We start from the raw sequence: 13994 nt of genomic DNA on the forward strand, positions 1-13994 counted from the left end.
AATATACCAGCTTTGAGTGCCCTGTTTCATTCATTGAACTGGGCTTGTGATCTATTTCACATATGGTAATATACATGTTTCAATGCCATTCTCCCAAATCATTCCACCCTCTCCCTCTCCCACAGAGTCAAAGTCTGTTCTTTATATCTGTGTCTCTTTTTCTGTCTCACATATAGGGTCATTGTTACCATCGTTCTAAAATCCATATATATGCATTAATATACAGTATTAGTGTTTCTCTTTCTGATTTACTTCACTCTGTATAATAGGCTCCAGTTTCATCCACATCATTAGAACTGATTCAAATGCTTTCTTTTTAATAGCTGAGTAATATTCCATTGTGTATATGTACCTCAGCTTTTTTATCCATTTGTATGCCAATGGACATCTACATTGCTTCCATGTCCTGGCTATTATAAACAGTGCTGTGATGAACATTGGGGTACCCATGTCTCTTTCAATCCTGGTTTCCTCGGTGTGTATGCCCAGCAGTGGGATTGCTGGGTCATATGGCAGGTCTATTTCCAGTTTTTTAAGGAATCTCCACACTGTTCTCTGTAGTGGCTGTACTAGTTTGCATTCCCACCAACAGTGTAAGAGGGTTCCCTTTTCTCCACACCCTCTCCAGCATTTATTGTTTGTAGACTTTTTGATAGCAGCCATTCTGACTGGCGTGAGATGGTACCTCATGGTGGTTTTGGTTTCCATTTCTCTGATAATGAGTGATGTTAAGCATCTTTTCATGTGTTTGTTAGCCATCTGTATGTCTTCTTTGGAGAAATGTCTGTTTTGTTCTTTGGCCCATTTTTGATTGGGTCTTTTATTTTTCTTGTATTGAGCTGCAGGAGCTGCTTGTATATTTTTGAGATTAACTCTTTTCAGTTGCTTCACTTGCTATTATTTTCTGCCATTCTGAAGGCTGTCTTTTCACCTTGCTTATTGTTTCCTTCATTGTGCAAAAGCTTTTTAAGTTTAATTAGGTCCCATTTTTTTATTTTTGCTTTTATTTCCATTACTCTTGGAGGTGGGTCATAGAGGATCCTGCTGTGATTTATGTCAGAGAGTGTTTTGCCTATGTTCTCCCTTAGGAGTTTTATAGTTTCTGGTCTTACATTTAGATCTTTAGTCCATTTTAAGTTTATTTTTGTGTAAGGTGTTAGAAAGTATTCTAGTTTCATTCTTTTACAGGTGGTTGACCAGTTTTCCCAGCACCACTTGTTAAAGAGATTGTTTTTCCTTCATTGTATATTCTTGCCTCCTTTGTCAAAGATAAGGTGTCCATAGGTGCATGGATTTATCTCTGGGCTTTCTATTTTGTTCCATTGATCTATATTTCTGTCTTTGTGCCAGTACCATACTCTCTTGATGACTATAGCTTTGTAGTATAGCCTGAAGTCAGGCAGGTTAATTCCTCCAGTTCCATTCTTCTTTCTCAAGATTGCTTTGGCTATTTGAGGTTTTTTGTATTTCCATACAAATTGTGAAATTATTTGTTCTAGTTCTGTGAAAAATACCATTGGTAGCTTGACAGGGATTGCATTGAATCTATAGACTGCTTTGGGTAGTATACTCATTTTCACTATATTGATTCTTCCAATCCATGAACATAGTATATTTCTCCATCTAAGAAATCTTTGATTTCTTTCATCACTGTTTTATAGTTTTCTGTATTTAAGTCTTTTGTTTCTTTAGGTAGATTTATTCCCAAGTATTTTATTCTTTTCATTAAAATGGTGAATGGAATTGTTTCCTTAATTTCTCTTTCTGTTTTCTCATTGTTAGTGTAGAGGAATGCAAGGGATTTCTGTGTATTAATTTAATATCCTACAACTTTACAATATTCATTGATTAGCTCTAGTAATTTTCTGGTAGTGTCCTTAGGGTTTTCTATGTAGAAGATCATGTTATCTGCAAACAGTGAGAGTTTTATTTGTTCTTTTCCAGTCTGGATTCCTTTTATTTCTTTTTCTTCCCTGATTGTTGTGGTTAAACCTTCCAAAACTATGTTGAATAGTAGCGGTGAGAGTGGGCATCCTTGTCTTGTTCCTGACTTTAGGGGAAATGCTTTCAATTTTTCATCATTGAAGATAATGTTTTCTGTGGGTTTATCATATATCACTTTTATTATGTTGAGTTATGTTCCTTCTGTGTCTGCTTTCTGGAGAGTTTTTATCATAAATATGTTGAATTTTGTCAAAGGCTTTTTCTGCATCTATTGAGATAATCGTATGGTTTTTATCTTTCAGTTTGTTAATGTGGTGTATCACATTGATTGATTTATGAATAGTGAAGAATCCTTGCATCTCTGGGATAAAGCCTACTTAGTCATGATGTATGATCTTTTTAATATGTTGTTGGATTCTGTTTGCTAGAATTTTGTTGATGATTTTTGCTTCTATGCTCATCAGTGATACTGGCCTGTTCAGTTCAATTCAGTTAAGTCACTCAGTTGTCTCCAACTCTTTGTGACCCCATGGAGCACAGCATGCCAGGCCTCCCTGACCATCACCAACTCCTGGAGATTACTCAAACTCATCTCCATTGAGTCAGTAATGCTATCCAACCATCTCATCCGCTATTGTCCCCTTCTCCTCCTGCGCTCAATCTCTCTCAGCACCAGGGTTTTTTCAAATGAGTTAGCTCTTTGCATCAGGTGGCCAAAGTATTGGAGTTTCAGCTTCAACATCAGTCCTTCCAATGAACACACAGGACTGATCTCCTTTAGAATGGACTGGTTGGATCTTGCAGTCCAAGGAACTCTCAAGACTCCTCTCCAACACCACAGTTCAAAACCACCAATTCTTCTGCTCTCAGCTTTCTTTATAGTCCAATTCTCACATCCATACATGATTACTGGAAAAACCATAGTCTTAACTAGACAGACCTTTGTTGACAAAGTAATGTCTCTGCTTTTAATATGCTGTCTAGGTTGGTCATAACTTTCCTTCCAAGGAGTAAGTGTCTTTTAGTTTCATGGCTACAGTGACCATCATCAGTGATTTTGAGCCAAAAAAAATAAAAATAAAATAAAGTCACCCACTGTTTCCACTGTTTCCCCAAATATTTGCCATGAAGTGATGGGACCAGATGCCATGATCTTAGTTTGCTGAATGTTGAGCTTTAAGCCAACTTTTTCACTCTCCTTTTTCACTTTCACCAGAGGCTCTTTAGTTCTTCTTCACTTTCTTCCATAAGGGTGGTATCATCTGCATATCTGAGGTTATTGATATTTCTCCCAGCAATCTTGATTCCAGTTTGTGCTTCTTCCAGCCCAGCATTTCTCATGATGTACTTTGCATATAATTAAATAACCAGGGTGACAATATACACCTTGACATAGTCCTTTTCTAATTTGGAACCAATCTCTTGTTCCATGTCCAGTTCTAACTGTGCTTCCTGACCTGCATACAGATTTCTCAAGAGGCAGGTCAGGTGGTCTGGTATTCCCATCTCTTGAAGAATTTTCCAAAGTTTATGGTGATCCACACAGTCAAAGGCTTTGGCATAGTCAATAAAGTAGATAGATGTTTTCTGAAACTCTTGCTTTTTCGATGATCCAGCGAACATTGGCAATTTGATCTCTGGTTCCTCTGCCTTTTCTAAAACCAGCTTGAACATATGGAATTTCACCATTCACATACTATTGAAGCTTGTTTTGGAGAATTTTGAGCATTACTGTCCTAGTGTGTGAGATGAACACAATTGTGTGGTAGTTTGAGCATTCCTGGGCATTGCCTTTCTTTGGGACTGGAATGAAAACTGTCCTTTTCCAGTCTTGTGGCCACTTCTGAGTTTTCCATATTTGCTGGCATTTTAAGTGCAGCGCTTTCAGAGCATCCTCTTTTAGGATTTGAAGTAGCTCAACTGGAATTCCATCACCTCCACTAGCTTTGTTTATAGTGATGCTTCCTAAGGCCCACTTGACTTCATATTCCAGGATGTCTGGCTCTAGGTGAGTGATCACACCATCATGATCACACCCATGATCTTCTGGGTCATGATCTTTTTTGTACAGTTATGTGTATTCTTGCCACCTCTTCTTAATATCTTCTGCTTCTGTTAGGTCCATACCATTTCTGTCCTTTATTCAGCCCATCTTTATATGAAATATTCCCTTGGTATCTCTAATTTTGAAGAGATCTCTAGTCTTTCACATTCTATTGTTTTCCTCTATTTCTTTGCACTGATCACTGAGGAAATCTTTTTTTATCTCTCTTTGCTATCCTTTAGAACTCTGAATTCAAATGGGTGTATCTTTCCTCTTCTTTTTTGCTTTTTGCTTCTCTTCTTTTCACAGCTATTTGTAAGGCTTCCTCAGACCGCCACAGGACTCATTGTATTTTTTGTTGTCCTGATGACAGTAGCAATATATGGAATTAGTGTTCCATTCAAAGGGTTGTTCAGATTTGTAAATAGTAATGCTGTGGTTTTTATGCTGTTTTATTGATGGAATGAAATTTACATTAAGCCGCTCAGTATCATTACCCAGTGACTGTTGGCCTTGCACCAAAGAAAAACTGCCGGTAAGACAGTTCTTGTTGGGCTAGCTCCATTATTCCCCATTCTTACCAGTGGAAGTAGTATATGGATGTGTATAGCTGAGGGTGCCTGAGAAGGCAATGACACCCCAGTCCAGTACTCTTGCTTGGAAAATACCATGGATGGAGGAGCCTGGTAGGCTGCAGTCCATGAGGTCACTAAGAGTCGGACATGACTGAGCAACTTCACTTTGACTTTTCACTTTCATGCATTGGAGAAGGAAATGGCAACCCACTCCAGTGTTCTTGCCTGAAAAATCCCAGGGATGGGGGAGCCTGGTGAGCTGCTGTCCACGGGGTCGCACAGAGTTGGACACGACTGAAGCAACTTAGCAACAGCAGCAGCAGCTGAGGGTGGAAATCGACTTCTCAGTTTCTTCTTTAACATGTTTTTTCCAGGCTTTTGATCCAATGGAGAAATGATATGGTTGGAAGCAAAGTCAAATGGGCTTTACCAAAATAATTTACATTCCAGTTTAGAAATGAAAGAGCAGAACAGAGCAGCAGAGGTCTGGGAACTTAGAGGTGCACAGGGAACTGTTCAGTTATGACTTGATTCTCCAAATCAGTTCGCATTTCCAGATTTAAAGCACATGTATTTGGAATTGCAGTTAACTGATCTTTTGCTGAAAGAGGAGTTGGTGATATGAAGTGTGTCACAACGCTTCTACAACCTTTGATTTTGTCCTTGGCTCACATTTTCTTCTTGGAAGAAGATACACCACAGCTCTACCATAGGATAAGTCCTTTCCTTCCATTCCTCTCTTTGTATATTTCAGATGTTTCCTAAAATTAAACGCTTTTGCAAGCAACATTTCTTTTTCTTCTATGGTCTATCTGTTACATTAGTTATCCTGATTATTTACCCTTACTTGTCTTCATACTCTTTGCATGTGACTTTGTAGTTCTTCCTAGAAAAAGGTGGAGCATATTTTCCAACCCCTTGACTCTAGACTCAGCCAGATGATTTGCTTTGACCCATAAAATTTTGTAGAAGTGACCAGTAGCCATTTTCTTATTCTGGACCTAGGCCTCAAGGGGCCTACCACATTTCTTCTTGCCTTCTTGTCATCACCATGAGAAGGATGAGCCAAGGCAAGCCTGTTTATGCCAGTAGAAGACTGAGGACTTTTGGAGTATATCTGTACCGGGTCAAGTGCCTCAAACAAGCCTAGGCTAGAGCAGAGCTCCTCACCAGCCACAGTCATGTGAGCAAGCTCAGCCAAGATCACCTGAGCCTAGGCCACATCAGCTGTCAGATGACCCACAGACATGAGCGTTATAATAATAGAGGGTTGTTTCAAGCTACTGAGTTTTGAGACTATTATGTGACAGGAGCTAACTGGCACACCTCTGCAGAGGCAAATAAGTTCCTGGTTGACTTCTGAGGTCAGATTATTATCAAAAAGATTCCTTCCTCAAAAAATCAGAGACATTTCATTAAAACCCCAATGATTAGATTTTTGTGCTTCTGAAATGCTTCCCTCTTCTCTGACCTTTCTGGGACCAATGTTCACCCCCCAGGACCTCCAACTCTTCTGTGTGGCATTAAATGCACTTTGACATCAATACATAGAATTATCTGGAGCAATGTCAAGTAGCTATTTAGCGATCTTAAGTATATAAGTTGTAAGTGTATATACAAGCTTCTGGGCAGACTGGGCACATTATGTGTTCTGTCTGGCTCTGGCCCACATTCATCCCTTCTCATTGTTCCAAAGTTCAGCATTCAAGACAGGTTCATATAATTGCTCTCTCTATATGCTCATATAATTACATGCCAATACTTTTCCCCAAATTAGAAATTATATTCAGACTAGATATTCCGCTGACACCACATTTCTCACCAAATGTCAGAGTCTCTTAAAAAATATTCTTAGCTCAAAAGGCCTAATTAGGTTTTCAGTAATTCATGTCATTGGTCATTAGGACAATCATACAAATCAGCAAGCACTCAGGTGTTCAGGGACTAAGTCGGAACGTGAATCTAAAAGAGCACAGGCAACAACCCAAAAGATATCAGGAAAGTTTTCTCCCTGCTTTCATTAACCTTTTCCTGTGTTTTCACATTTCAGGCACCAAGTTTTAAAGACATAAAAGTTCTCAGCAGAAAGGTTCAATGTAAGCAGAGGAAAATATGAACAGGGCTATTTAAATAACAAATAATTGGGAGGGTGTTATTAAACAGACAACACATGCATACACTCTCACCAAATTCTCTTGCAACCTTTGCAGATCCTGCAGACCCAACTCTCCACTACCTCCTAGAGAAAGTAATGGTGAGGATGGTATGAAGGGAGAGAAAGGTACTTTGTTTCTTGTGTTCCCCAAATGGCATAGGTTATTCTTGAGAGACAGAGGTACTTGTTGGTTTAATGAAAAAAATGCAGTCTTTAAAAACAAGCAGGCTTTGAATGGACTCCCAAATGAATAGGGATCTGTAACTTATTGGCAGTGAGGCCTGGAGCACAAGACTCAAAGTCCTGAGCTTCAGTTATCTCATCTGTAAAATGGCAGGAATGCTGCTTACATCAGAGACTATTGTCTTTTAAAGAATACAGTGCAAATGTTAAGGAGAAAATTACTATGTGCACTATTAAGTGCAAATTGGAGCTTATGGCAGAGCAGGGAAACCTGGTGAAACAGAGTGTAGATTACAAAGATGGAGGCAGTAAGCAAAAAAAATAGGTGTTGTTTTTTTTTTAATATCAAAACCATGAACAGTATCTTTCTGCACTAGAAAGACAAAGTCTCTGAGGACTGCTGATGTGCTGGTGCTATGTGGTCTAATATATTAGCTCCTGGGCAAATGTTGGCCTAGCTGTTTGTAGTTATCCTTGGAAATGGTCTTGAAAAACAAGACCTTGGAAAACACCCATGGAATGGTCCTCATTCTAGCTTAAAGTCAGATCTGTGCCGCTGTCAGCAGGCTCAATGGCCATGTCAAGGTCTGACATAGGCAAAAGGACCACAGGACCGGCTGAATAGAAGACATTGGATGGATGTACGTTTGCCTTACTCTGTTCTAGTCTACTGCAGTTTGTAGCAATATGGACACAGATGACCCAGTACAACTAAGACTGATGGAGTGAAGTTTGGGGTGACATCACCTCTTCTAATTCAGTTAGTTACTCGCTTCCTTTGTAGCTTAGTCTATTGCAACTGTGACCTACTGTGCTATATTGGAGGGGAAGAAATTAAATAATTAGAAAAGACAGTTTTAAATAACCTCCAAGACCAGAGACCTTGAAACCATCAGTAAATAAACTTCCTACCTCTCTAGCCTTCTCCCTCCTCCTTCCCCATACTTCAAGTCCCCAAAGTCAAAGCTCCAGATACAAAGCAAGGGTGTGGTGGGAATGGGGGAAAAAGCAGTCACGCTGCACTTCTGTGCTCAAGCTTTAGTTAGAGCAAAATAGGAAATGAAAGCCCTCCTTCACAATGAAGATTGAGTTGTCAAATTGTTGATTAATATCTTGGACTGAACATTCTTCCTTGCTGAAATGAGACTATGTTTTGTGATTTCAAGTAATTACAGAACTGTCTATTAACTCTCAGTGAGCCAAAAAGTCATGAGTCCTGTCCAAGTTTCCATCCAGGGATCAGTTCAGTTCAGTTCAGTTCAGTCGCTCAGTCGTGTCCGACTCTTTACGACCCCATGAATCGCAGCACGCCAGGCCTCCCTGTCCATCACCAACTCCCGGAGTTCACTCAGAGTCGCGTCCATCGAGTCAGTGATGCCATCCAGCCATCTCATCCTCGGTCATCCCCTTCTCCTCCTGCCCCTAACCCCTCCCAGCATCAAAGTCTTCTCCAATGAGTCAACTCTTTGCATGAGGTGGCCAAAGTACTGGAGTTTCAGCTTTAGTATCATTCCCTTCCAAAGAAATCCCAGGGTTGATCTCCTTCAGAATGGACTGGTTGGATCTCCTTAAGTCCAAGGGACTCTCGAGAGTCTTCTCCAACACCACAGTTCAAAAGCATCAATTCTTCAGCGCTCAGCCTTCTTCACAGTCCAACTCTCACATCCATACATGACCACTGGAAAAACCATAGACTTGACTAGACGGACCTTAGTCGGCAAAGTAATGTCCCTGCTTTTGAGTATGCTATCTAGGTTGTGCATAACTTTTCTTCCAAGGAGTAAGCATCTTTTAATTTCATGTCTGCAATCACCATCTGCAGTGATTTTGGAGCCCCAAAAAATGAAGTGTGACACTGTTTCCACTGTTTCCCCATCTATTTCCCATGGAGTGATGGGACCGGATGCCATAATCTTAGGGGACTCAAAACAAAGGCTTTTTTTTTCTGGGATATCTGGTTCTTTAGACTGAAAGTCATTGAATGGACACTACAGCAACCAAACAATTGCTGATTTAGCCCCATTATTGTTTGTATACCTAGGCTTAACAAAGGAAAAATGGTCATCTGTGTTGTGGAATCCATAAGTGGCAGCAGTTAGGCTGCTGAAAGAAATTAAGCAATTGATAAAAACCACATTAGTGATCGTTTCTTTCTTACTGTTCCTTCCACTTTCTCCTCTTTCTCCAGTCTACCCACACACCAAAAACAGGATGCCACAAATTATCTGTTCACCACTACAACTAATGAGATGACCTTTCTATTGCACACAATTACAAATTCGATTTTGTAAACAAATGCATCTTTTGTTGTGTCTTGATATGTAACTTTGTAAACAGCTTTACAGAAGCCTCCCAATGACTGCCAATGATAGTGGACTTAAAGGACTGGAGGTCATTGATCTAAACTAGTGCACAGTCAGATTAGACAGCCCAATGCAATGCACTTCATCCTTTAAAGGAACTTTTCCTAAATTAGGGTAACACACAGTTAGAGTATCGTTTCCTTGAACTTCTTCTGTATCTCAGGCAGCTAATAATTAACATGCAAGAACAATCATTCCAAGTGCAACATTTAATACCACTAACACATCCTTCCCTTAGAAGTTAGCAATTTTAATCCCTTTATTATTAATTTGATTAATGCAAACTACTATATATGGCTGTGAAGGAAGAGAGGCAAATCAAAGTTACCACATTGATTCATTTAAATTTAAATTGCTGAAAATAATGTGCTCTTTATCCTGTGATATCAAGCAAAGGAAAAAAAAATATTCCCTGTACAAAATAATAGATTTGTTCCTATATGAAGAATCCAAGGAAATATTTCAAGTTCAAAATGACTAAATGCATTTCGGGAGGATACATATTCTCCATGGATTTAAGGGAGGAAAAATAAAATTCATAACACACATTACAGCAAAGTAACTCCAAAGGCATCTTATTTAAACAAGAACTCATGTGCTAAAGGTGGGGGGTGGAGATCATCTGGGCTGAAAACAACACCACAGAGAAATATATCCAGGATAATTTTATAAACCTCATTTATGTTTCATTTTCATGCTGTTGCCTTTTTTGCATTTCACTGATCATCATTTTAGGCAGAAGTCTTTCTTCTTCACCTTGACGAATATATGATGTTCTGTACAAATAGCTCCATGTGTATTTCAATTTTAAAGAGTAATACACACACATACATAATTTATTCACATAATATGCAAATGAATAATATAAAGATCAGAAAGTAATTTCTGAAGAGTCTAAATTGATTGTAGGAAAGAATGTTTTTGTTTTGATTGTTGACTTGTTTGCATAACTCACTCATCTAAAGTATCTTTCTTTTTCTCTACACTTTTCAGATGTTTCTATTCCTTAAGATTAAAATCAAAATATATAAGCATGTGATCCTTATTTTTCTTTCTAATGACTTCCAAGCACCTATACTAATGTCTAGTTCCTGACAGACATTCAATAAATATGTGCAGGAAGGAAGAAAGAAAAGACAGGGAGAAATTAGGGAGAAAGGGAGGCTGTTGCTGAAACACTGGAAGTAAGTAATTCAAGAGAGGATTGATTCAACCCAGTCAGTCTTCCAGCTGGTTCTGTCTCCACATCTCATAATGTTTAAGCAAATACGTTATTTTCCACTACCATATTTAGCAATGCTAAGGCCTGAATTTTTCTTTCTCACATTTTAACACCTCTGTAATCAAGATACAAGTTATGCCCAATGACACCTTATTTTGCCTCACAGCATTTGTGCCATAGATGTCATTTTACAAGAAAATATGAAAATTTATAGCATCAAAACTTGCAAAATTAAATTTCAGTATATCGGAGGAAAAAAAGAAGCACTCTTAACTCGTAGGATAAAGGCATTTGCAGGAGGAGGTGGGAAGGACATGAAAAAAAAATGGATTAAGTTCTAAATGGAACTCAAAAGTAGACTATCTGTAACTATATATTATGGCAAAACTGACAAGTATCCAACACCAGTGGACTTTAAGTATATTTTGGCTCTTGATGGCACAAAGGAAAATGTATAGAAGAATATAGACCTTAGTTGAAAAGCAATGTAGGAGAGTCCACATTGAATGCTAAGAAATTTTAGGAATCCTTAGCCAACATAGTTTGCTAATATCATTAATTTTATATATAATAACAGTGATATGTGATGCAAAATAAATGTCTGAATAATACTGTTAGGTAGGTAGAATAGGGAAAAGGAGTCCAAAATGGCGGTGGCTAAAAGACAAGGAAGGGAAAAGCCCGCAAAAATAGAACAAAAGAAGGTCCGAGGACCAGAGTGAAGACTTCAGGTAGAACAAACAGCACTCCTGGCTAAGCCCAATTTACATAGCGCAGGCCTAGATGGAGGAAAAAGCATATAAAAGGAGGAGCCAAAGCGCTTTCTTTCTCTCTTTCTCTCCCACGTGAGTGTGCTCTTTCTCTCTCTCTCTCCCTCCCCCTCCCCCACGCGCTCCTCCACTCTCTTCCCTTCAAGCCTTTGGGTTGACATGCCCTCATGCTTTGAGGATGGATTCTCCTGCTATCTTCTAAATAAAATAGAGCTGTAACACTGATTTGCCTAAGAGCTATAACACGGTTTGTCCAAGACCCGAGAGCTGTGTCGAGCCGAGGGCTTTAATATCCGTCGCTCCAAATCTTTGTTGTGATGAGACAAAGAACCGAGGAACACACACTCGCGTGACAATACCATAGGAATTCCTTCAATGGGTAGCAAATAAAAATTCTAAATAATGAAACATTGTATTTTACTCTAATTGACAGCATTTTTCTCAGTACATTAAATCATTGAGTCTTGTAATTGATGGTATTTTGAATTAATTAAATATAGTATATGACAAATAAATAATCCAGGGACAAGTCACAAAGAGTGATTTGCATTTTAGCTAGAGAGGTATAAGCAGTAATTTCTTCAAGAATTTCCTATTCTACTGTCAAGAAAGCAATGACATTGAACCTTTGAAATCGTAAGTGTTGAGTGTCCTTGGGGACCTTGGAGTAGGAAATGGCAACCCACTCCAATAGCCTTGCCTGGGAAGTCTCACGGACAGAGGAGCCTGGCAGGCTACAGTCCAGGGGGTCGCAAAGAGTTGGACATGACTGAGCATGTGAGCACACATGTCCTTGAGGACATTACTTATCCTTTTGTAAGCCCCAGATTCTTCATCTGCATAACAGTGAAAGCAATGCCTCTCATACAAGATTGCTGAGAAATAAATGAGCACAAGAAATCCAGTGCCTTGCCCCTATAAAGCACTCATGAGTGACTGCCATTATTTTTATGTATTTGTGTCTTCTCACATCTACATTCAAGGTCTTCCAGAATGCAGCTCAATGCCTATTATTTCCTACAGGAACAGCTTGCTCCTCCTTTATTCTTGTGATATGGTCCCTGCTTTCAATGCTTTCCTCTAAGCCCTCTCTTCTCCTATCAAACTTCAATCTGCTTACCATTCCAAATTCAACTCAAGTGGCTCAGCAGTAAAGAATCTGACTGCCAATGCAGGAGATGTGGGTTTGATCCATGGGTCAGGAAAATGCCCTGAAGCAGGGCATGGCAACCCATTCCAATGTTCTTGACTGGAGAATCCCATGGACAGAGGAGCCCGGTGGGATACAGTCCATGGGGTCGCAAAGAGTTTGACATAACTTAGTGACTGAGAACATACACATAGATTCCTTGTGAACACGTGGTTAAATGCAGATGCTTGAGTAGATTTAGTTGCAATTATCTAGGCAAACATCTTTTGTAGGTTGTGATATGTAGTTCCTTCTGTATCACATCAGGAGGTTCATGCCTGATATTCTCAGTTTTTAAAAAATTGTGGTAAATATATATAGCATAAAATGTACTTGCATGCTGTACTTTGTGCTGTGCCCAGTTGCTCAGCCGTGTCCGACTCTTTGTGACCCCATGGACTGTGGCCCACCAGGCTCCTCTGTACATGGAATTTTCCAGGCAAGAAAACTGGGATGGGTTGCCATTTCATACTCTAGGGTATCTTCCCAACCCTAGGATTGAGCCCATGTCTCTTGCATCTCCTGCACTGGCAGGTGATTCTTTACAACTGCACCACCTAGATACCAGTATAACCACTTTTAAATGTACAGTTCAGGAGTATCATATTCATCTATATTGTTATGCAACTGTCAACACTCTCCATCCCAACTTTTTATCTTATGAAATTAAAACTCTAAAACTATTGTAAACCAACAACCTACTTTCCCTTTCCCCAGCCTCCAGCATCCACCATTATGCTTTCTGTCTTTATGATTTGGACCATCAGAAGTGCCACACACAAGAGAAATCACAGGATACTTGCCTTTTGTCACTGGATTATTTCACCCAGCATTATAACCTCAAGGTTCATCCATTTTGTAGCATTTTCAGAGTTTCCTTCCTTGTTAAGCATGAATAGTATTCCATTGCTTGTACTATATTTTGCTTATCCATTCATCCTTCAGTGGACACTTAGGTTGCTCACACATTTTAGCTATTGTGAATAATGCTGCTATGAAAACAGGTGTGCAAATATCTCTTCAAGACCCTGATTACAATTTTGGTAGATATACACTCAGAAGTGGGATTGCTGGATCATATGGTAATTCTATTTTTAATTTTTTGAGGACCTGCTGTACTGTTTTCCACAGCAGTTGTACACATGTCAACCAGTAGTGCACAAGGGTAGCAATTTTTCCACATTCTCACTAACACTTGTTAAGTGGTAGTCACACTTTTAATGATGATTAGATTTGGGGTTCAAAGTATTTCTTATGAATTTCCCTATCAATCTTTAACAAATGGTTGAACATCCATTGATGACCTTTTTCCAGCTCTATTGATAACGTGGAGGTTGCAAATGGTGATTTTCTAATTATATCATTATTTCAGCATATGTTAGAGGAGCTGCTGCTGCTGCTAAGTCACTTCAGTCGTGTCCGACTTTGTGCGACCCCAAAACAGCAGCCCACCAGGCTCCCCCATCCCTGAGATTCTCCAGGCAAGAATACTGGAGTGGGTTGCCACTTCCTTCAATTCATGAAAGGGAAAAGTGAAAATGAAGTTGCT

This window comes from Capricornis sumatraensis, chromosome 1 (assembly GCF_032405125.1).
Source record: "Capricornis sumatraensis isolate serow.1 chromosome 1, serow.2, whole genome shotgun sequence".
Classification (NCBI taxonomy): domain Eukaryota; kingdom Metazoa; phylum Chordata; class Mammalia; order Artiodactyla; family Bovidae; genus Capricornis; species Capricornis sumatraensis.